Source organism: Nerophis ophidion, linkage group LG25 (genome assembly GCF_033978795.1).
Source record: "Nerophis ophidion isolate RoL-2023_Sa linkage group LG25, RoL_Noph_v1.0, whole genome shotgun sequence".
Classification (NCBI taxonomy): Eukaryota; Metazoa; Chordata; class Actinopteri; order Syngnathiformes; family Syngnathidae; genus Nerophis; species Nerophis ophidion.
Window position 1 is genome coordinate 10729560 of NC_084635.1, and position 23072 is coordinate 10752631.

The 23072-nt window shown below is 39.2% G+C and overlaps 1 protein-coding gene across 1 annotated transcript in view; it reads right to left on the reverse strand.

Moving 5' to 3' along the window:
• The window catches only part of nr1h3 (nuclear receptor subfamily 1, group H, member 3), a 48945-nt gene extending 26194 nt beyond the window's left edge, over nucleotides 1-22751 (reverse strand). The window contains exons 1-2 of the mRNA XM_061887248.1: nucleotides 22731-22751; nucleotides 10671-10861 (exon numbers count right to left, since the gene is read on the reverse strand). The gene's annotated coding sequence lies outside the window, so the exon portion shown is untranslated. The remainder of the gene's footprint in view (nucleotides 1-10670; nucleotides 10862-22730) is intronic.
• Nucleotides 22752-23072: the final 321 nt, after the last annotated feature.

A 23072-nucleotide genomic window follows, 5' to 3' on the forward strand; every position in this document is an offset into this window, starting at 1 on the left:
TCTCTTTCGTTTTCACTCGCGCTCTGGTTTCTAGCCCCAAGCCCGTCTCTCCTCCTGGCTGCTGCTTATAACATAGCGAGAGGTGATCAGATAAAAAAGGCCCAGGTGGGCCGTCTACGCACCTGTCGCTGAATTCGAGGCTTGTCCTGGCAACACCCTGCTTCACTGCAGGCCCGCAGGCCACGCCCCCTCCACAGTTAGCTTCAGAATAACAATGTTATTACAAAGAATAAAAGACCTCTCTTGAAATGTTGGTCTTTCTTAAAATGCACGCGTTTTGTTGTGTTCAGTGTTAACAAAAATATTATATGGCTCTTACGGAAATACATTTGAAAATATTTGGCTTCTTGGCTCTCTCAGCCAAAAAGGTTCCCGACCCCTGTTGTAGAGGATAAGGATCATAAATTAAGTATTGTTGAATGCATTTTTAAAGTAATTTAGAGGTAACATTGATTGCTCCCATTAGCTGCATTGCTAGCCACCAAGAACGAGACGAATTTTGGATGTTGGAATGCAAAAAAAAATAATAATAATAAACTTTTGTCTTCTTGTCTCTCATGATGATTGTGAACGATAGGCAAAATTCCTAAAAAAGTGCAGTTCCCCTTTTAAAGGGCACCTACGATGAAACACTTCGTTGTGGTCTAAATTAGTGTTTAACTATAGGGCCAGGGCCAATTTTTGAGCCGCCAAAAAATATGTTTCTCAGCTGTGGCCCATATGGGCCGCAACGGTACTCAGTGGTAATACACCATTCCATCACCTGTGGCTGTAATGACTATCAAAAAACAAATGAAGTCTGGCGCTAAAAAAGTTTCATAAGCGTGGAAATTATGACTAAAGTGGTGAAGCTGTATTATTTACATTTGGACTTAAATTTTATTGACAGATTATTTAGGGAACATATTTTTTATTATTTATTCAGAATGTATTCGTTTTACCACTGCAGCATTGTACGTAAATGTATTTTTCATCAGTTTTTATCAGTCCCTTCTTTTGCAGATTAGTATTCATTTTTTTAATCAGCCTGACCTGAGCCTTGGTGTTGGTAATAATATTTGTGATCAACACATGGTTTCAATTAATTTAAAAAGGTTTATTTTGTTTAACTATAAGTATGTTAGATATAATTATTAAATAAGATTAAAATCAAGAGTAAGATTACTAATTCAGTGTCAGTATCTGAGAGGGCCCCGAGCTCGACTGTACCGTGAAAAAGCTGCTTACTGTGGTAGAATCATTTACTTAAGGCAGGTGTCTTCAACGTTCAAATGTCTGATTTGTATTTATTGGCTTCTTTCAAAAGTAGGGGAAAACACATCGGGAAATAAATATTTTGGTTATAAAATAAGATATTTTATTTTTGGATCGTATTGCCCAGCCTTAAGTGATTATTAATAGAATTTTCTAAACCATAACATGAATCGTGGGCATCTTTAACCCTGATTTTAAGAAAAGGCACACAGAAAAGCAGAAATGAAACTCTGTCATGTGCATTCAGGAAATTCTAATCAGCAGACCCAGACATGATCTTTGCGGTTCCTATTTTGCCATCTCCATCTATTTCTAAAATCTAAAGAATTGGTGAAACCTCAAAGGGCTTGATTTTTTTACTACGATCCAAAATTCCTTTCGCTAAGCAACGTGTAAAATCTATAAAATAGTGTGTACTATTAGTGGCTGTGTCGCTGGCAATTTACCAACACTGCGTATGCAATTGAAAAGTGGTGCAGACCGCTATATTTAAATGAAGATTTTGTGTTTACTATAAGGGGGGCATCACTACGGAGACACTCTCATTTACTCCACATTCATTTTATGATGCTCCTTCCTCCCTGGAATGTTTTGCTATGTATTTCAAATAAGCAGGCAATATCAACCACTTTTTATGGCCATTTTAGAAGCGGTTGTGCAGTGCAGAGCTGAAGGTTGCTCATTGGAGTGAGGCTGTAGTTACTCCACAGAAGACACAAAAAATGCATACTACGATTTTTTTCATTAAAAAAAATAATACATATGTGGGAAAAAAACTATCGTTATTTAAAAAAATGCAAGGGACACCAAAACGCATCAATTGTATTTCTTTTTAATGAGCCCTTTGGGTGGTCTAGCATCTACAAAATAAAAACATGATATTGCTGAATTGATATGTCTAATATTATTTATTTCTGACTGTCCAAAATGTTGACACACACACATTGAACGGGCGATTGTCGTTAGTTCATGGTCTTGCTTTGCAGCGTGAGCATGGATCCTGTAGCCAAATGTGGAACTGTCAGTTTGCAAGTCCTTCTGACAGGTGCTAAATAAAACGCAAAATAGTGTTCGTAAAACGATGAGTGTTAATAAATCACATTGTGTGTGCTAAATAACTATATTATGATCTTCTCCTCTCTGTATTGTGGGCGTTTTGATGATCAGTAATTATTTTTCATATTGTTGAAGACAGACACACAAAATGGATTGCAGGTCTTATTCTGCTCGCTATTCCGCCCCTTTGCACACGTTTAGGAGATCAGTTTGCGCGTGCTATCAAGTTTGCACATGTTTTAGTACACGCAAACCTTTATTAAATTAGGCCCAAAGAGTATTGAGACACAAAAATCTACCAAATGTGCACGGTTTCAGTTTACTATAAAAAATTACTATGGAAATACATGTTAGTAATTTTTCCGGGTGCTGAATGTAAACCTACTCAATGAATAAATAAAATAAAATCTTGCTTATAAAACAATAAGTAGCTACAAACTATGACATTTGGACCTGATTACTATATTGTACATGCTGTCAAAGAGCACTTAAGCCGCTCACCACTAGGGCTGCAGCTATCAATTATTCTAGTAATCGAGTAATCAATCAGTTTTAGAATAATGAAGTATTCAGATGCAACACAACTTAGAGCCTCAAAGTGTATTTTACAGAGAAAAGTTGAAATAAAAATGTTTCTGCTTGCCGTTACGTTATTTTTTTTCTCTCTACCAAATGCACATTATTAACATTGACATTTTCACGTGTGCGGATGTTCCCCACCACACAGATTACGCCGCCCACTAGACCTGCGGCTATCGATTATTTTAGTAATTGATTAATCTATCAATTTGTTTATGACTATATCTGCGGCTAATACAGTTGGGGAGGAGACCCTGCCCCAAGTGGAGGAGTTCAAGTGAGGGAAGAGTGGATCGTGAGATCGACAGGCGGATCGGTGCGGCGTCTTCAGTAATGCGGACGTTGTACCGATCCGTTGTGGTAAAGAAGGAGCTGAGCCGGAAGGCAAAGCTCTCAATTTACCGGTCGATCTACGTTCCCATCCTCACCTATGGTCATGAGCTTTGGGTCATGACCGAAAGGATAAGATCACGGGTACAAGCGGCCGAAATGAGTTTCCTCCGCCGTGTGGCGGGGCTCTCCCTTAGAGATAGGGTGAGAAGCTCTGCCATCCGGGAGGAACTCAAAGTAAAGCCGCTGCTCCTTCACATCGAGAGGAGCCAGATGAGGTGGTTCGGGCATCTGGTCAGGATGCCACCCGAACGCCTCCCTAGGGAGGTGTTTAGGGCACGTCCAACCGGTAGGAGGCCACGGGGAAGACCCAGGACACGTTGGGAAGACTATGTCTCCCGGCTGGCCTGGGAACGCCTCGGGATCCCCCGGGAAGAGCTAGACGAAGTGGCTGGGGAGAGGGAAGTCTGGGTTTCCCTGCTTAGGCTGCTGCCCCCGCGACCCAACCTCGGATAAGCGGAAGATGATGGATGGATGGATGGATAATACAGTACAGGCCAAAATTTTGGACACACCTTCTCATTTCAATGCATTTTCTTTATTTTCATTGCTAGTTACCTTGTAGATTGTCACTGAAGGCAACAAACTATGACACTTGTAAAGTGAAAACCCTTTCAGGTGACTACCTCTTGAAGCTCATCAAAAGAATACCAAGAGTGTGCAAAGCAGTAATCAGAGCAATGGGTGGCTATTTTCCAAAAAACTAGAATATAAAACATGATTTCAGTTATTTTAACCTTTTTTTTGTTAAGTACATAACTCAACATGTGTTCATTCGTAGTTTTGATGCCTTCAGTGACAATCCACAATGTAAATAGTCATGAAAATAAAGAAAACCCATTGAATAAGGTGTGCACAAACTTTTGGCCTGAACTGTATATGCAAAAAAAAATATTGTCTCATCTAAAATTTAGGGGGTGCGGCTTACATAAGGATGGGGCTTGTAGTCCGGAAAATACAGTACCGGTAGTCATCATAAAATTAGTCGACTAATTGTTATAATGGTCGATGACATGTCAACTATCAAATTAGTCATTAGTTGCAGCACAAACACACATTATAATGCGCTGTGTGTGCCAGACAGAGCAGGAGAGAACACAAGGGATGCCAACTTAGTGAATTAGATGCTATATTTTGCGAGTAGTCTGAGCCTAGGTGTTTTTTCCGGGAAGCACAGGTGTCTCTGTCTTGTGACATTAGGAAGAACGACAAAGACAGGCAAGAGAGTATATTCATGTTTTTTTACTCTATTTATACAAATTAGTCATGGCCATTTATGCACATTTGACTATTACGACATTACATCAACCACCCCACAAACTACCAACACTGGAAATTGGATTGAATACTGCAAACCATTCCTTTTCTAGTCCGCTTGTCTTTGTTAGGGTCCTCGCTGAGCTGGAGGTTATCTCAGCTGATTTTGGGTGAGAGGTGGCATACACCCTGCTGGACTGGTAACCGGTCAATCACAGGACACACATAGAAAACTATCCGCAATCACAACTATAATTCAGAGCTCACGTGCATGTTTTTGGACGGTGGGAGAAAAAGGGAGTTCACGGAGTAGAATTAATCAAATCCGGATTGCATGTAGTGTCTCAAACTTTAAATACATGAGCATTATTTGACTAGAAAAAAGCAAACATTTGTATTTTGTTGCCAATCATTTGTTAATAAGTAAAACAAGCACATGAGAGCGATGCACCTATTGGTGATGCAGCTCACGTTGCCGGTGATGTGGCCTGTGTGACCAGCAGAGTGTCAAAAGAGAGAAAGAGAGAGTGAGAGGACAGAGTAAAACAACTTGCACTGAGCCTAGACTATAAAATCCGATACACCTCCTTGATACCGAAGAACATGTCAAATTACTTCCTTAACGTAAATGACCGCCATAACCACAACACCAGGGGGAGCTCCACCAACCACGTTAAACCCAGATTTCGATCTAACAAAGGTCTTCACTCATTCTCTTTCTATGCCACATCAATGTAGAATGCACTCCCAACAGGTATAAAAGTAAGTGCATCTCTATCCTCCTTCAAAACCGCTCTAAAACAACACCTGCAGGCAACTTCAACACTTTACTAATACCCTCCTCCATTCACATCCCATCTCCCCGGATTATAAACAACTCAAATGTACTTCTAATGTATATACTTGTTCTTATGCTATGTGGACTCACTATGTTCTCTGCTGGCTGTACATATCCTACTAAATAAGACCTACACTGTTTCAATGTCCACATTTCTCTGTTGATGCAATTGTTGATGACTGAAGTACTGATATCAACCAAAGCTCCTCATCCCACCCCCCGGATTGTAAATAATGTAAATAATTCAATGTACATACTATGATGATTAACTTGTGTGATGACTGTATTATGTTGATAGTATATATTTGTACCATGAATTGATTAACGTGGACCCCGACTTAAACAAGTTGAACAACTTATTCGGGTGTTACCATTTAGTGGTCAATTGTACGGAATATGTACTGTACTGTGCAATCTACTAATAAAAGTATCAATCAAGAGAGACGGTGAAGAATTAGATAACGAGAGAAGCTGTAAAAGGTTTTGCATTCATTTTAGGTGAAAAAGACCGAAATGTTTGCACCGTCAAAAAAGCTTGCATTTCACTCTAGGTTGTATTCACCTGCCGTCACTTGCGGCTCATTAAAGGCCTACTGAAATGAGATGTTCTTATTTAAACGGGAATAGCAGGTCCATTCTATGTGTCATACTTGATCATTTCGCGATATTGCCATATTTTTGCTGAAAGGATTCAGTAGAAAACATCGATGAGAAAGTTCGCAACATTTGGTTGCTAATAAAAAAGCCTTGCCTGTACCAGAAGTAGCAGACGATGTGCGCGTGATGTCACTGGTTGTAGAACTCCCCACATCCTCACATTGTTTATAATCATAGCCAGCGAGAGCGATTCTAACCAAGAAAGCGACGATTTCCCCATTAATTTGAGCGAGGATGAACGATTCGTGGATGAGGATAGTGAGAGTGAAGGGGAAAAAAAAAAAAAGGCGATAAGCAGTGGGAGCGATTAAGATGTTATTAGACACATTTACTGGGATAATTCTGGAAAATCCCTTATCTGCTTATTGTGTTACTAGTGTTTTAGTGAGATTATATGGTACATGAAAGTCGGAGGGGTGTTGCCACGGATGTGGTGACCGCCGGTGTCTCCGGTGGGAGGAGGTAAGAGAGTCCACAGCTGCAGGAGGAGGCAAGCTCCGCTCATGTCTACGGTAAGAGCCGACTTATTACCACCATTTTCTCACCGAAACCTGCCGGTTGACATGTGGTCGGGAACCATGTTCGCTTGACCGCTCTGTTCCATAGTAAAGCTTCATCTTCGGGAATGTAAAAAAGGAAACACCGGCTGTGTTTGTGTTGCTAAAGGCAGCTGCAATACACCGCTTTCCACCAACAGCATTCTTATTTGGAGTCTCCATTATTAATTGAACAAATTGCAAAATATTCAGCAACACGGAAGTCCAGAATACTGTGTAATTATGCGATGAAAAGAGACGACTTTTAGCCGTGAGCGGTGCTGGAAGAACATGTCCGCTACCACCGGTGACGTCACGCGCACGCGTCATCATACGCGTCATCATTCCGTGACGTTTTCAACAAGATACTTTGCGGGAAATTTAAAATTGCAATTTAGTAAACTAAACCGGCCGTATTGGCATGTGTTGCAATGTTAATATTTCATCATTGATATATAAACTATCAGACTGCGTGGTGGGTAGTAGTGGGTTTCAGTAGGCCTTTAATTATGCGGGGCTCGAAATGATGGGTCAGCGAGGGCCTGTTGTCATAGCTTTCTGGGCGGCATTTTGCCTTTCTTGAAGAAAAATGGTTGTTTTAGGCTGTTGAACCAGTTCAAAACGCGAAAAGTATAACATTTTATTCGAAGGTCCTCAAGAGGTAGTAAATAAGGGCAAAAGATGTCAGGATCATATGAGAAACGACAGAAAAGGGGCACACACTCCAGTCGAAGAAGGCCGAGTTGAAGAACGTACGAGTTTGCAGTGATGACTTTGTTAAACGTTTGTTTGATATACTTTTAACATTTAGTATATCCCATACACGTATTATCTTGATATTATTTGCAATTTGTCATTCTGAGTTCTTAAAACACATTTTTGCTACGAATGTTTTGTAGAGCACCAACTCTACGAGTCTAAATAAAAGAAAGCAAAAGTGAGCAAAACCTAAAATAGTTAAGCTTTTACCAGAGGGAGCAATCATAAACTAAGCCTTCAGCACATACAAAACCTTTAGATCTATAGTTATATTTCATGAAAGACAGGGAAAAACACGCGTACGCATAACAGTATAGCAACAATAAGGCAATAAACATGGTTGTAGGCGAAGTTAAATCATGAAATGGAACATTAACCGAGCAAAAACTATGCATGATTTATCCGGGGGAGTATTGATACCAATTTCCTTGTCCTAGCTACACACAAAGAAGTTGTAGACCTTCATGCTTTTCAAAGTTTTCCTCTGTTTTGTCGTGTACGTAGACATCTGTAGCACCAGATAGTTCCACATATCTGGGATGGGAACGGGACTGATGGATAATCCTTGAAATCACTCGAAAAATCTTTTTTATATAAAGTTTAGGAATAGATTTCATTACAGTTTGTATTTTTTGCTCGTATCTGCTTTTAGTGGTAAGATCACAGCCCTTTGTTTGCCGCACAGTAGCATTGTGGTGTGGTTGCCCACCACATCAATGATGCAGTACATTACCATAAAACATCCTTTGTATGTAAGTGCAGCAAGCAAGCAGAAACATGGTAACAGTCTTTTTAGGTAGCTAATGCCATCTTATAAGTTTGACTTACATAACAAATATTTTATTCAAACACGTTAGGACATGTTAGCATCTAGTTTGCATTTTAAAACTAACATGTTATTCGTCCAAAAATCAAACAACTGTCTTCTGTACCTTCTCAAATGTGTATTGTATGTGTCAAATTCAGTGGTGTGCGGTGAACTAAACACCAGGTGAGGCATGCATGCGTTTTTTCTTCTTCTTTTTGAACTTAAATTCATACGTGCAGCTCGAGTCATTGTTGATTTAGGATGCACGTTAAGAGCAGTGGTTCTCAAATGGGGGTACGCGTACCCCTGGGGGTACTTGAAGGTATGCCAAGGGGTACGTGAATTTTTTTTTAAATATTCTAAAAATAGCAACAATTCAAAAGTCCTTTATAAATATATTTGTTGTATAGTACTTCAACAAAATATGAATGTAAGTTCATAAACTGTGGAAAAAAATACAACAATGCAATATTCAGTGTTGACAACTAGATTTTCTGTGGACATGTTCCATAAATATTGATGTTAAAGATTTCTTTTTTTGTGAAGAAATGTTCCGAATTAAGTTTATGAATCCAGATGGATCTCTGTTACAATCCTCAAAGAGGGCACTTTAAGTTGATTACTTCTATGTGTAGAAATATTTATTTATAATTGAATCACTTGCTTATTTTTCAACAAGTTTTTTGGTTACTTTTATATATCTTATTCCCAAATAGTTAAAGAAAGACCACTACAAATGAGCAATATTTTGCACTGTTATAATATTTAATAAATCAGAAACTGATGACAAAGTGCTGTATTTTACTTCTTTGTCTCTTTTTTCAACCAAAAATGCTGTGCTCTGATTAGGGGGTACTTGAATTAAAAAAAATTTCACAGGGTGTAAATCACTGAAAAAAGGTTGAGAACCCCTGCATTAGAGTAACAGGAAAAAAAAGGGAGTTATTCGCTTTCATAAAAACGTTATCATAATGATATTATATGATAAGATAAATGGGTCCAAAAAATATTTAATAAAGTTGTTATTAAATACTTTTTGGTCCCATTTGCTTTTAACAAAATAAATCAAGTATTGTGAGTGTATCTTACCTTTCTGAATTTGTATCTGAAGCAGTAATAGCTATCGTCCATGAAAACATACTTTGTATGATCGCATTAATTTTGTTTTAAAGTCCAGTTTAGGGAAGTATTTAATCTTGGATACAGTATATAATCCTCCATATTGGCAGACACATTCCTTTAATTTAATTTCATTCCAAAAAATTAAACAATATTTTTGCATCTGACACAAAACACCCACAAACGCTGGCTTACTCTAATAAAATGCCATGTTTGTAATAAATACAGTTAAAAAAAAGAAAAGGAAAAAAGTCTGGCTTCTGCTGGAGAGACCTGTCTGCTAACTTGAGCGCCCCCACTTCTCCCAGTGTGGCGAGTCAGAGTACTGCTGAGGCATTGAACTGCAAGTTGACAATATATCGCCCCCTACCTTGAAGCAGAGGTACATGCTGCCTCATGGCCTGCCTGTTTCCTGTGGCAACAAGCATGCGCCCCCTCGCACGCACACGCCTAATACACACTGTATGTAGCCGTGGAGGCACCGCCTGTGTTTGCCTCACTTCTCGTATGCTGCGTTGTTTTGATCAGAAAACATTGAATTTCCGCGATTTTGACCATGAAAATTATCAAAATATTCAGGAACCACACCAAAATCACATAGAAAGCATCAACCAAAAGAGAAATATTAAAACTTATTCTATTTTATTACTTTGTTTTGGAACATGTCATGGTTAAGCCACCTGGTGGCAGGTGAGGCACTGCCTCACTTGCCTCCCCTGACAGCACGTCACCGGTCAAATTGTTAAAGACATTGTCACTTATCATAATTTATCAGAGAATGGTTTTGTTTGTTTTGATTCTTTAAGACTTAAAATATTATTTATTGTATTATTTATAGATTACCTGGTTTATGTGTGTCTTCCTTACACTGTTGTTTTTATATTACTAAAAAAAAAAATGGTGGTAAAAGTGCTAATTAAATGTGATGTTTTGTGCAAATAAATTCCTGTTCATAGCAAATATTTTCCCTAAAAGAGGCACTGAGGCTACAAAGTGTGTTTTATTAAAAAATTTGATTAACTGAACAAATAATCGATTACTAAAATAATCCGTAACTACAGCCCTAGTGTAGATATTGTGATCTATATGGCAAAAAGTGGACTGTTGTTTTTAATCTATAATTATTATTTTTTTCTAAAGCACACTTGGTTAAAATACAATTTCAATGTTGATGATGTGCATTTATAAGAAAACATAATGAAGGTTATGACAAGCAGAACATTTGTTTATTTCACCTATTTTTTCCTCAAATACGCATTGAGGCTGTAAAGTGTGTTTTGGCCCATTACTCGATTAACAGAACAAACTAATTGCTAGAGTCCTAAAATATTCGATAGCTGCTACCCTAATCAACAGCATGACATCTTCTTAGATCAGGACCTGCTTTGTTCAAAAGTTACAAAAGACTGACCCTTACCTCTAATGTTGATGCCTCACACACGCAAGTCCATTTCCTCAATCAATATCACTGTGCAAATGGGGGACTTGCTTAGCTGATGACTCTTGAGGATGCCAAAGGTTCTGTGAATTATTGGTCTCCAGTCAATCGCCTTGATGTCTTGGGGAGAGTGAAAGTCAGTGAGAAGATGAGTCCTTTCTTAAAATGCTCTATGGGAGACAAGAGGGAAAACAGAGGGCGAGAGAAAGGGGAGGGAACACGAGGTTACTATTGGTCACCTGCATGGCTCTCTCGATCTCTCAATCCCCAGCAGTGCTCCAGGCTTTTTTCTGTTTAAGCAACCTACTTTACATATCAAGCAACAAGCGACAAGCACAAATGTCCAACTGATTTGTTCTAACTTCAAGTCAAAAAAATCACGTGCCTGGAGTTGCCCAAAGCGGACAAAGTCAAACACAGATCATTTGGATACGCATTAAAGGCTGGATACGCAATAGCTCTGTTAACCAATATGCTAGGTCTATTGGTCAAACTCCCTGTTTTTTTTTATAAAACCTTTCTAATGCCTGTGACCTCATGTCATCCCCACCCAGATGTTTCAGTTCAAGTCCAATGTCCGCCACATGTTATCGGTCAGTCACCTTTTGTTTTCATGGACTAATGTGGATGACTCCGAAATTAGATGCTAGATCTTACCTATCTTCAATAAATAAATGAATATAAAAAAATATCCAACCAGCAGCAAACTGGCCCAGATCCTCTTCTGGGTTTTCTACACTGTCCTGAGAGGGACAAGCGGTAGGAAATGGATGGATGGATGGGTTTACATGTTAATGACGTTGTCTAAATTAAATTTTTACATTGCTAAGTATGAAAAAATATGTTGTGGATGATTTAATTGAATAAGATCAATGCTGTCTTTAAGTCATGAGATCTACTATTTATTATTTTTGTCTACCCACTGACAAAAGATACACATTTTTAATACTGTATTAATTTCATTGTGTGTAGAGTAAAAATGTTTTAGTGTCAATATATGTCTGTTTACCATGAATTGATTAACGTGGACCCCGACTTAAACAAGTTGAAAAACTTATTCGGGTGTTACCATTTAGTGGTCAATTGTACGGAATATGTACTATACTGTGCAATCTACTAATAAAAGTTTCAATCAATCAAAGTTTACAAATTTCTGTTCAACGGATCTTTCCACCAGCCACAATGTGCTAGCGTCATTTCACGTAAATTGTCTTCTTTGAGAACATTCTGACACTTATTAAACAAGTTTGTATTTCTATTTTATGTTTATTTTTACTTATATACTTGTACATGTGCTAGTTGGGGTAAACAGTGTCTGTCCATCCCACTATGCATTGATTGGTGAAAATGGTTTCAAACGTCACTTACGTGTACGTTGCATCGGTGAAACAGAGTCATGTGACAGTGATCGCTGAAAGAATGATTATGTCTTTGCAAGCAGAAACAATAGATTAATACTTACGATATTAATCAATCAAGCAGAAACATGGCTATCGTTCCGATAGCACAGTCAGCGCAGATTATAAAAGTTTAGAGATGAATATGCTGCAGATCGACCAATATGTTATTTTCAGGGCCGATACCGATTATTAGTGGTCAATGAGGCCGATAACTGATATTTGGAGCCGATATTAATTTATTAATTAATTTATTAATTAATTAATTTATTAATTTGCAGTGGCTTCACGGTGGCAGAGGGGTTAGTGCGTCTGCCTCACAATACGAAGGTCCTGCAGTCCTGGGTTCAAATCCAGGCTCGGGATCTTTCTGTGTGGAGTTTGCATGTTCTCCCCGTGAATGCGTGGGTTCCCTCCGGGTACTCCGGCTTCCTCCCACTTCCAAAGACATGCACCTGGGGATAGGTTGATTGGCAACACTAAATTGGCCCTAGTGTGTGAATGTGAGTGTGAATGTTGTCTGTCTATCTGTGTTGGCCCTGCGATGAGATGGCGACTTGTCCAGGGTGTACCCCGCCTTCCGCCCAATTGTAGCTGAGATAGGCGCCAGCGCCCCCCGCGACCCCGAAAGGGAATAAGCGGTAGAAAAGGGATGGATGGGATGGATGGATGGATTAATTTGCAGTAAAAAGCATTTAAAACAAATGCTGTGAACGGGACTCTCGCTGCTGTGTTGGATCCGCTTTGGACTGGACTCTCGCGACTGTGTTGGATCCATTATGGATTGAACTTTCACAGTATCATGTTAGACCCGCTCGACATCCATTGCTTTCCTCCTCTCCAAGGTTCTCATAGTCATCATTGTCACCGACGTCCCACTGGGTGTGAGTTTTCCTTGCCCTTATGTGGGCCTACCGAGGATGTCGTAGTGGTTTGTGTTGTGATTTGTGCAGCCCTTTGAGACACTAGTGATTCAGGGCTATATAAGTAAACATTGATTGATTGACTGAAATGAATAGTACACATTATAGGCCTAAAGTTTGGACACCTTCTCAATAAATGCATTTTTTTTTTTTTTCATGACTATTTACATTGTAGATTGTCAGTGAATGCATCAAATTTATGAGTGAACACATGTGGAGTTATGTGACATGACATGAAAACTGATGTTTAAGTTTATAGGAAGACTGCAAGGGTCCAAGAATGATCTTAATTTACAGATAACCAATCCTAGGTGTAATTCTGTTAGGTACCAATCGTATATATGGAAACTGTGCCTTTTATAGAATGTGTAAACACATTTTTAAAGTATATATATATATATATATATTTATTTTTTATGCTGCTTTTATTTATGTATTAGATGCCTTTTACTAGACATGCACAAGCATTGTTTTTAATATGTGATAATGCCTTTTACGGTGTATTTTATTTGTTTTATGTACGCTATGTGATTGTATGTCTACTTGGACGTCGGAGTCTGCAATAGAGTTTGATGATGAATACAGTTTGATGATGTACTTAAAAAAAAAGGTTAAATAACTGAAAACATGTTTTATATTTTAGTTTCTTCAAAATAGCCCCCCTTTGTTCTGATTACTTTTTCACACACTTTTGGCATTCTCTCAATGAGCTTCATGAGGTAGCCCCCTGAAAGGGTTTTCACTTCACAGGTGTGCTTGAAGCTCATCAAGAGAATGCCAAGAGTGTGCAAAGCAGTAATCAGAGCAAAGAGAGGCTATTTTGAAGAAACTAGAATATAAAACATGTTTTCAGTTATTTCACTTGTTTTGTTTAGTACATAACTCATAGTTTTGATGCCTTCAATGACAATTTACAATGTAAATAGTCATGAAAGTAAATTGAATGAGAAGGTGTGTCCAAAGTTTTGGCCTGTACTGTACATCTGACGAGGGCTTTAAGTTGAGGGGTTTTAACATTTTTCTAGGAAAAAGTCGGAACAATAGCTACACTGTTTAATGTGGCACTAATCCATCCATCCATTTTCTACCGCTTATTCCCTTTCGGGGTCGCGGGGGGCGCTGGCGCCTATCTCAGCTAATGTTGTGGTTCATTTAGCACCAAAAAACCAAAGGAAAAAAAAAAATGGGATTTTTATACAGTAAATCACAGTAACTTGCCATCTACTCAATTGTATACAGTTTTATAGCAGTTCATGGATTATGTAAAGTTTCCTTGTGATGAATCATGAAACATTGCTAATATTTACATTTTTTAAATGTGGGCTCCGTCATATCGCTTATAGGTGAAACATTTTTCAAGCATGCTGACATTTCTGCCTCAATATTACGGGAAACAAATTGACCGTGGCAGTTGCTGCCTATAATAAGTCCCTTATTTGTAAAAATATTTACAAAAAAGTTCAGAATTTTCGAAGCGTTATCTTTTCTGTCATCTTCATGTCCATCTATCGCGAGGCACATTGTAATTTGAATGAATCATGGAACATGAAACTCGCCGCGCTTTGAGCTCGTTGAGGGGACCCCGTTGATGCAGTTGCGAAAACTAACAAAACGGAGAGGCGTACGGTAGACGACGAGCACTGCAGGAGGGAGAAAAAGGGAGTGGTGGGCGGGCGTCGGTGTCAGTGGAAAAAAACGGGGACTTTAATCAAGCAGAGCAAAAGACTAGTGCTAAATCACTGCTTATTTTCTACTTTGGTAATTATTTTTTCTATACTAAATACTGGTATCATAAGTGTATACATTAATTCTGCTGATGTAGTTTTGTTGTAGTTGTAAAAAAAAATTGTTCCGTTGTAATTGTAAAAAATTTTTAAATAAGAAAGGTCGATAACGATTTTAAAAAGGCAGATGGCAATATACGTCAAAATGGCAAATATTGGCCAGGCTGATAATTGGTTGATATATAGAATATACAAACCAGATATCTTCATAACAATAATGATTATAATAGCTAATGCGATGGAGTAGATCCATCCATCAATTGTCTGTATACCGCTTGTCCTTTATGGGGTCACAGGGGGTGCTGGAGCCTATCCCGCAAGCACACGAGCGGAAGGCGTGTACACCCTGGACAAGTCGCCAATTCATCGCAGGGCCAACACAGATAGACAGACAACATTCACACTCACATTCACACACTAGGGCCAATTTTAGTGTTGCCAATCAACCTATCCCCAGGTGCATGTCTTTGGAAGTGGGAGGAAGCCGGAGTACCCGGAGGGAACCCACGCAGTCACGGGGAGAACATGCAAACTCCACACAGTAAGATCTCAAGCCCAGGATCGAACCTAGGACCTTCGTATTCTGAGGCACAAGCACTAACCCCCGTTCCACTGTAATTAAACCAAATCAAAATTAAACTTCATAAACATGATATAGATTCACCAGGCCACAACATCAGGTACCCCCATGCACACTCGCCGATTGATTCAGAAAGGGTATGAAAAAACTGCTTTTAGAGCATTTATGTTATTAAGCACATGTCAAGAGTACTTGAAAATAATACTATATTAATTTATTATATTTATTTTTATATTTATACGAAGTTAGGGCGTGCACTATCCACTTGAATTGAGAATTGATTTATTTATTGTAAATAAAGTAATGCAGACAGTTCTGAAATATGGCAGACTGCAGCAAATGATCTCTGTTTCAAGTATTCTCCTCAATGACTGGTCAAAAGGCACAGAATGCACTCACGTGACTACAGGGCGCCATGTTACGTACTAGTTTGAACCCGAAGCTAAGCGGCACGGTACTTCCTCATTATACATTTCTTTTCATTGAAGCATGTTTGCCGAGTGTTTGCGGTCTAAACACGGCTTGTTGTGCGCAACAAATGCGGGAACCAACTGCATGTTTCCCGTAACCCAGAAAGGAGAAAAATATGGGAAGTGAAGGTTCGCCGGGAAGGCTTGAGAGCCAATACCAGCATACATGCACAAGGGAATGTGCTATCTCTCACTGTCAGTTACAATTAATACACTTTGCTTGTCAAAACTGTGCTTCCAAACAGCATCTTTTTTGCATGTGTCACCAATAATCCAAATTAGACTAATTTTTCAGTAAAAATCTGCGTTAGTTCAATGTTCAAGTTAAAATGGTGATAATGAGGCAGCATGTTGGGACAGGGGTTAGTGCATCTGCCTCACAATACGAAGGTCATGAGTAGTACTGGGTTCAATCCTGGCCTCGGCATCTTTCTGTGTGGAGTTTGCATGTTCTCCCCGTGACTGTGTGGGTTCCCTCCGGGTACTCCGGCTTCCTCCCACCTCCAAAAACATGCACCTGGGGACAGGTTGATTGGCAATACTAAATTGGCCCTACTGTGTGTGAATGTTGTCTATCTGTGTTGGCCCTGCGATGAGGTGGCGACTTGTCCAGGGTGTACCCCGCCTTTCGCCCAAATGCAGCTGAGATAGGCTCCAGCGACCCCCCGCCACCCCAGAAGGGACAAGCGGTAGAAAATGGATGGATGGTGATAATGAAATCAGGAAGCCATTACTCGGCACAGCAAAACCTATGGAGAATATTCAAAAAAAGCAAAAGTAAAAGCACAGGCATACATAGCGCAAAGATAAAAAACAATACATTGGAGGCGGACACTACAACTGACTAACTTCACACACAAGTCATAATTTATCCACAATTGTTACTCCAAAACTAATCGGGATTTGGGCTAAATGAGGCTAATACGTTTATTTTTGGTCATTGTGTATTTTCTGACGTACATTTCGTCAGTTGGTGTGTGTTAGAAAGCCGCCGGTCACTAAAAACTACATGAATAGCGCATCAAAAAATGGTCGCAAAATTTCCCTAAAATTTATTTTTTCATACTACTATGACGAAATAAAAGTATGTTTTATTGTAAATTTATGAGCTGGAGTAAATTTGCTAATATATTCAAACCCTTTTTTTGGTTTATTTCGTCAGGAAAAAAACGAATGCCAGAACGACTCAATTGCATGCTTTGGAGCACAGCCACTCACGTCCTAGATACCAAACATGGCGCCTCACATTTAGTTGTTCATTCTCTTTCTATACACGACTATATCTAAATCGCACCAAAGGTAGATCGGCTTATCAACCGGCTTCAAAAACTTGTAGCTCATCCTCCGTATTTTCAGGTTCAAAAATATAAGGCATTTATTTACGAGTTAGAATACATAAAAAATTATGGTACATACAGTAAGTTAACAACCACTGTTTTACACAAATTGCTCGAATGACGGTTGTTTTGGGAAATGAGTAAAAGAATAGTTAGGATGACTGGGTGGATTTTTTTGTTTCTTTCCTAAAGAGCACATGGGTGTCACACCCTTCCTCCACTGAAGCAAAAGTGGATGCCTGTACTCAGCAACATCTTGGTGGGAAAGCTAAGAGTCAGGCCTTTCAGGAGGGGCTTTCTGCAAAAAGAATCAAAAGTTCTCACAAATGAACCCATGGAAGAAGAAGTACATGAGTGCCCCACACCCTTTCACACACTCTCAGATGTTTTCACTTCTTCAGACCAGGGACATTTGCCCAACTTGGGAGGCAGCAGGGCAGTGAAGATGTGAAACTATTTTTCTGGCATTTCACATAAACATAATTGAAATGACTTTAAACTGTTTTGATGTCTCGTCGATTTATTTGTAATGCTTGAAAACACCAAAGACAAATACTTCAGCTTTTATATTACAACTTGAAAGCTAAGTCTGTGGACATTTAATGCCCTGTTTTGTGTTGTCATTACGGTTGTACGGTATACCGGTATTAGTATAGTACAGCGATACTAAAGAATCATATTCGGTACTATACCGCCTCTGAAAAGAACCGGTCCGCCACCCCACCGCGCCCCCGTGATCGTCACGTTGTGTCATTGCTGGTTTACGAGCAGAGGAGCATGTTCGGCAGCGCACAATTACTTACAAGCAGACAGTGTGTACAAGGAAAAGGGAGAATGGATGCAATTTGGCTTAAAAACTAACGATAACGGTGAAGTTATAACACTGAAACGCCCTCAGGAAGAGGTGTTTTAAGACATGGCTAACTAGCAAGCGGCTAAAGTACAGTCAATCAATCAATCAATCAATCAATGTTTACTTATATAGCCCTAAATCACTAGTGTCTCAAAGGGCTGCACAAACCACTACAACATCCTCGGTAGGCCCACATAAGGGCAAGGAAAACTCACACCCAGTGGGACATCGGTGACAATAATGACCCAGTGGGACGTCGGTGACAATGATGACTATGAGAACCTTGGAGAGGAGGAAAGCAATGGATGTCGAGCGGGTCTAACATGATACTGTGAAAGTTCAATCCATAATGGATCCAACACAGTCGCGAGAGTCCAGTCCAAAGCGGATCCAACACGGCAGCGAGAGTCCCGTTCACAGCGGAGCCAGTAGGAAACCATCCCAAGCGGAGGCGGATCAGCAGCGCAGAGATGTCCCCAGCCGATACACAGGCAAGCAGTACATGGCCACCGGATCGGACCGGACCCCCTCCACAAGGGAGAGTGGGACATAGAAGAAAAAGAAAAGAAACGGCAGATCAACTGGTCTAAAAAGGGAGTCTATTTAAAGGCTAGAGTATACAAATGAGTTTTAAGGTCCCAGTCTGCAGTGTTTTAAACTACTTCTAAATCAATAATCCCCGCTTCCATGGCGACAAATAAAGTATGTTTCTTACAAGTATCATCCCTGCAGGACGAGGAATAGCTAAACCTGCTTCACTACACACCGTAGCTCACCGGCGTCAAAATGTAAACAAACGCCATTGGTGGATCTACACCCAACATCCACTGTAATGATACCAAGAACAGCAGCGTATCTAGTCGATACTACTATGATTACATCAATATATTTTGGCATCACAACATCTTCTTTGAATATGACCATTGTATGATCCTGTAACAACTTGGTATTGGATTTATACCCAAATTTGGGTTATCGTCCAAAACTAATGTACAGCATCCAAACAACAGAAGAATAAGTGATTTTTACATTTTAGCAGAAGTGTAGATAGAACATGTTAAAAGAGAACGTAAGCAGATATTAACAGTAAATGAACAAACAGATTAATAATTAATTTTCTACCACTTGTCCTTAATAATTTTGACAAAATAATAGAATGGAATATGACACAATATGTCACTGCATATGTCAACAGACGAAATTTGTGCTTTATTTTTTGGTACTGGTAACAAAAATTGGTATCGGGACAACACTAGTTGGTATTAAGTCACCATTTTAAAAACAGAAACGTTATGGAAAACAAGACAGCATAAGAAGATGTAGTATACACGGAAATCAAGTAGATGGTGAGATGATTTTGCGATAGGGGTGCAACGATTCGTCGACAAATATCAATAAACAATAACAATGCAATATGTTTTCATAACATGGTCACTACTACCTAGTTTCTCTTGTTATATTCTTATTTTACTGTTATATTTTTATTCCCATTGTTGCTTTTTGTTTTTATTCTTATTGTAATATTTTTCTATTTTGTTTCCATTTAAACCCCCAATATTTACTTTTCAAATTGATCTCAACTCTGTACACTGCTGCTGGAATTAAAATTTTTCTGAAAGAACTCTCCTCAAGGAATCAATAAAGATCTATCTATCTACCCATCCATCCATCCATCCATCCATCCATCCATCCATCAACAATGAATTTTGTCGACAATAGCGGAGACATCATCACTGGTGTGTTTCCGGAGGGCCGCGTGGCAGCACGACCAGTCGAACAAAATATGTGAACTGTGGGAATTCCTTCTGATTCTTGTTAAAGACATTAATACCTTGCTCATTTTCAAAGGAAATCACATTTTAATGACAGTCTATCTGTTATGCGCGAGCATTTCATATCGCAAATCTGGACAATGCGGTCTGAACTTGGGAATATAGCCAGTTTTTACCTTGCCAGCTTGCTAACAAAAGGGAAACAAAGCTGCGTGAAAAATAACTATCATTTTAGCCAAAGTCCGCCAGCTAAACTTTGACTAAATTAATTTCAAATACTTTTTAAAACAGCGTCAATTTGCAGTGCAATGGCGAAAGGCACAATAACAAATATCAATCACACACCCACAAGCACATGCAATTACATACACAAAAGATTAGGCGCCAATGTGGCGGTATCATAAGATTAAACATACAATCTATTTAATAGCTAAAAAGTAAAAAATGTATCAAAGATACAATTATACACATTAAGTTTATTAGATTGCTATACATTTCAAGGGTAAATCAATAATATACCAGTGTGATTTTATATATGTAGTTTGAACATTTTCCTCAAATGCGGCACTGATTTATTTTGTTTTACAAATGTAGCTTACCGTATTTCCTTGAATAGCCGCCGGGGCGCTAATTAATTTAAAACCTCTTCTTACTCCTGCGCTTATTCAAAGCATGCGTTAAAAGTAAGCAGGCGCTAATAATTTTAAAACCTCTTCTCACCTCTGCGCTTACCAATGGCATGCAGTTAAAAATTGAGTGTGGTTAAAAAACAAAAAATAAATGAAAAATTATTTTTCGTCCGCGGCCCGGTGGTTGGGGACCACTGCTCAATAGCATGTCATCGCGCCCACTTTTACACCAAGCTATCTGCGTGCCGGCCGGACGCATGCATTTCCCTGCTTCTTATACAAGATTGCAATGCATACTTGGTCAACAGTCATACCTTTTACACTCATGTTTGTGGTATAAACAACTTTAAAACTCTTACTAATATGCGCCACACTCTGTGAACCCACACCAAGCACATTTCTGGAGAGCATTGGCTCTGTGGCACATTATAAGCGCAGCATACTGATTACCCATAATGCCGTGCATCCGTGACTTTTGGCTATATTATACACACGCCCCCAACCCCGCCCACCTCAACCAACGCACGGAGGGGGGTCAGCGGGTGTATGGACGGTGTAGCCAGGAGTCGTGGATGCATTGCATTCTGGGTAGGTGTTGTGTTGCGTTTGTGGTGTGTTGCAGGGCAGTTGTTCTCCAGAAGTGTGTTTGTCATTGTTTAATGTGGGTTCGCGGAGTGTGGCGCGTATTGGTAGGAGTGTTGAAGTTGTTTTATATCACAACCATTAGTGTGATCTGTATGGCTGTTGAACAAGACACCTGGTTTACACACAGTAAAAGCTAAAAATACTACTCCGCCATTTTGAAAATAACGGCAGGGGAAGCGTCACTCGTGACGTCACGAATTTGACCCCGCGGTAAAAGTAAGCATGCGTTTATTAATTTGGGGAGGGGGTTTTGCCCGGCAGTAATTCAAGGCAGGTGCATATTACATGCCTGGAGGCTATTCAAGGAAATACGGTTATCTACATGCGACATCTAGTGGACACATTCAAAACAGCAGTTTCTTTCATTAAAACATTTCGGTTAATTTTTATACTTTGCAAACACATCCCGCGGCCTGGATTAAACCCGTTTGCAGGCCGGGCCGTATGTTTGACATTCCTGTTGTAGCCGTTCAACCCGCACCAACAGCAGTGAGCAAAATCGTCCATAAGATGGCGCCATAGCACAAACAATAACACCTTTTCTGTATCTGTTGATTGATTGTTTGAAACCTTTATCAGTAGATTGCACAGTTCAGTACATATTCCGTACAATTGACCACTAAATTGTAACACCCAAATAAGTTTTTCAACTTGTTTAAGTCGGGGTCCACTTTAATCAATTCAGGGTGACTGTAACAGGTTGGAAACTGTTTGTTGAAATCAAAAACATTATTAGCAAAGAAAAATCTATAAATTAGCTGCACCGTTTTATAAGTTAGTGGGTTCTAAGCATTGGAAAAAAGTTGCGGCTTATAGTCCGGAATTTAAAGTAGTTCTTTGGCTTTAGCGTTTTACTAAATAATGTCGCTATAGTTTAGTATGCTTTCGATTGATTTATCGAAAAATTTATTAGTAGATCTCACAGTACAGTACATATTCCGGACAATTGACCACTAAATGGTAACACCCCAATACATTTTTCAACTTGTATTCATGGTATCAATTCATGCATCTAAATAGAGCAGTGGTTCTTAACCTGGGTTCGATCTAACCCTAGGAGTTCGGTGAGTCGGCCTCAGGGGTTCGGCAGAGCCTCCGCCACGGAGGTAAAGACACATCCGACTTATCGTGTAAATAAAATGTTCTCCCTATCAGCGTATTATGGATACCCCCAAACAATGTTCCATCTAATTTGCATGTTGTTTGATTGATCGATTTGAAACTTTTACTAGCAGATTGCAAAAGAAGGGAATACATTATATGAAACAGTACAGTTTACACAGTACAGTACATATTCCGTACATTTGACCACTAAATGGTAACACCCAAATAAGTTTTTCAACTTGTTTAAATCGGGGTCCACGTTAATCAATTCATGGTAATGTGTTTAAGGTGTGTAATTTGTTGTGAGGTCATGCACTGTGTTGGTTTTGTTCTTTGAACAAAGTGATGTTTATGCATGGTTCATTTTGTGCACCAGTAAAAAAACAAAACTTTTTCTTGAATATGAAAAAAAAAAATTGTTTTAGTTTTCACTAAAGAAGGGTTCGGTGAATGCGCATATGAAACTGGTGGGGTTTGGTACCTCCAACAAACTGAAATAGAGTGTTGTCTGCATTTTTTGGGATGTTTCTTTATCGATTACTCACCATTATTGTTAGCTGCCTCTTGCTAGCAGTCTTTTCACAATTTAGAATGCATGAAAACGATAAATAGTGTCTTGTCTCACATATGGATTTTGAATGATGGGCACATTTTTTTAAGCGATGTAGTTTTCCTTTAAGATTCAATTTGATGTAGGATTAATAAGGAAAGCCACTATTTAAAAGCTAATATGTCATATATACTGTAGTGGCTTTGTTAATGACGTTGTTTCGCAACCGACTACAGCTAGGGCCCCATTAGAGTTGTAACTTCCTAGCGAACATCCTCCAAACAGAATATTCATATTTAGAGATTTTGTAACAGTAGTAAAACAACTAGAGTGTTGG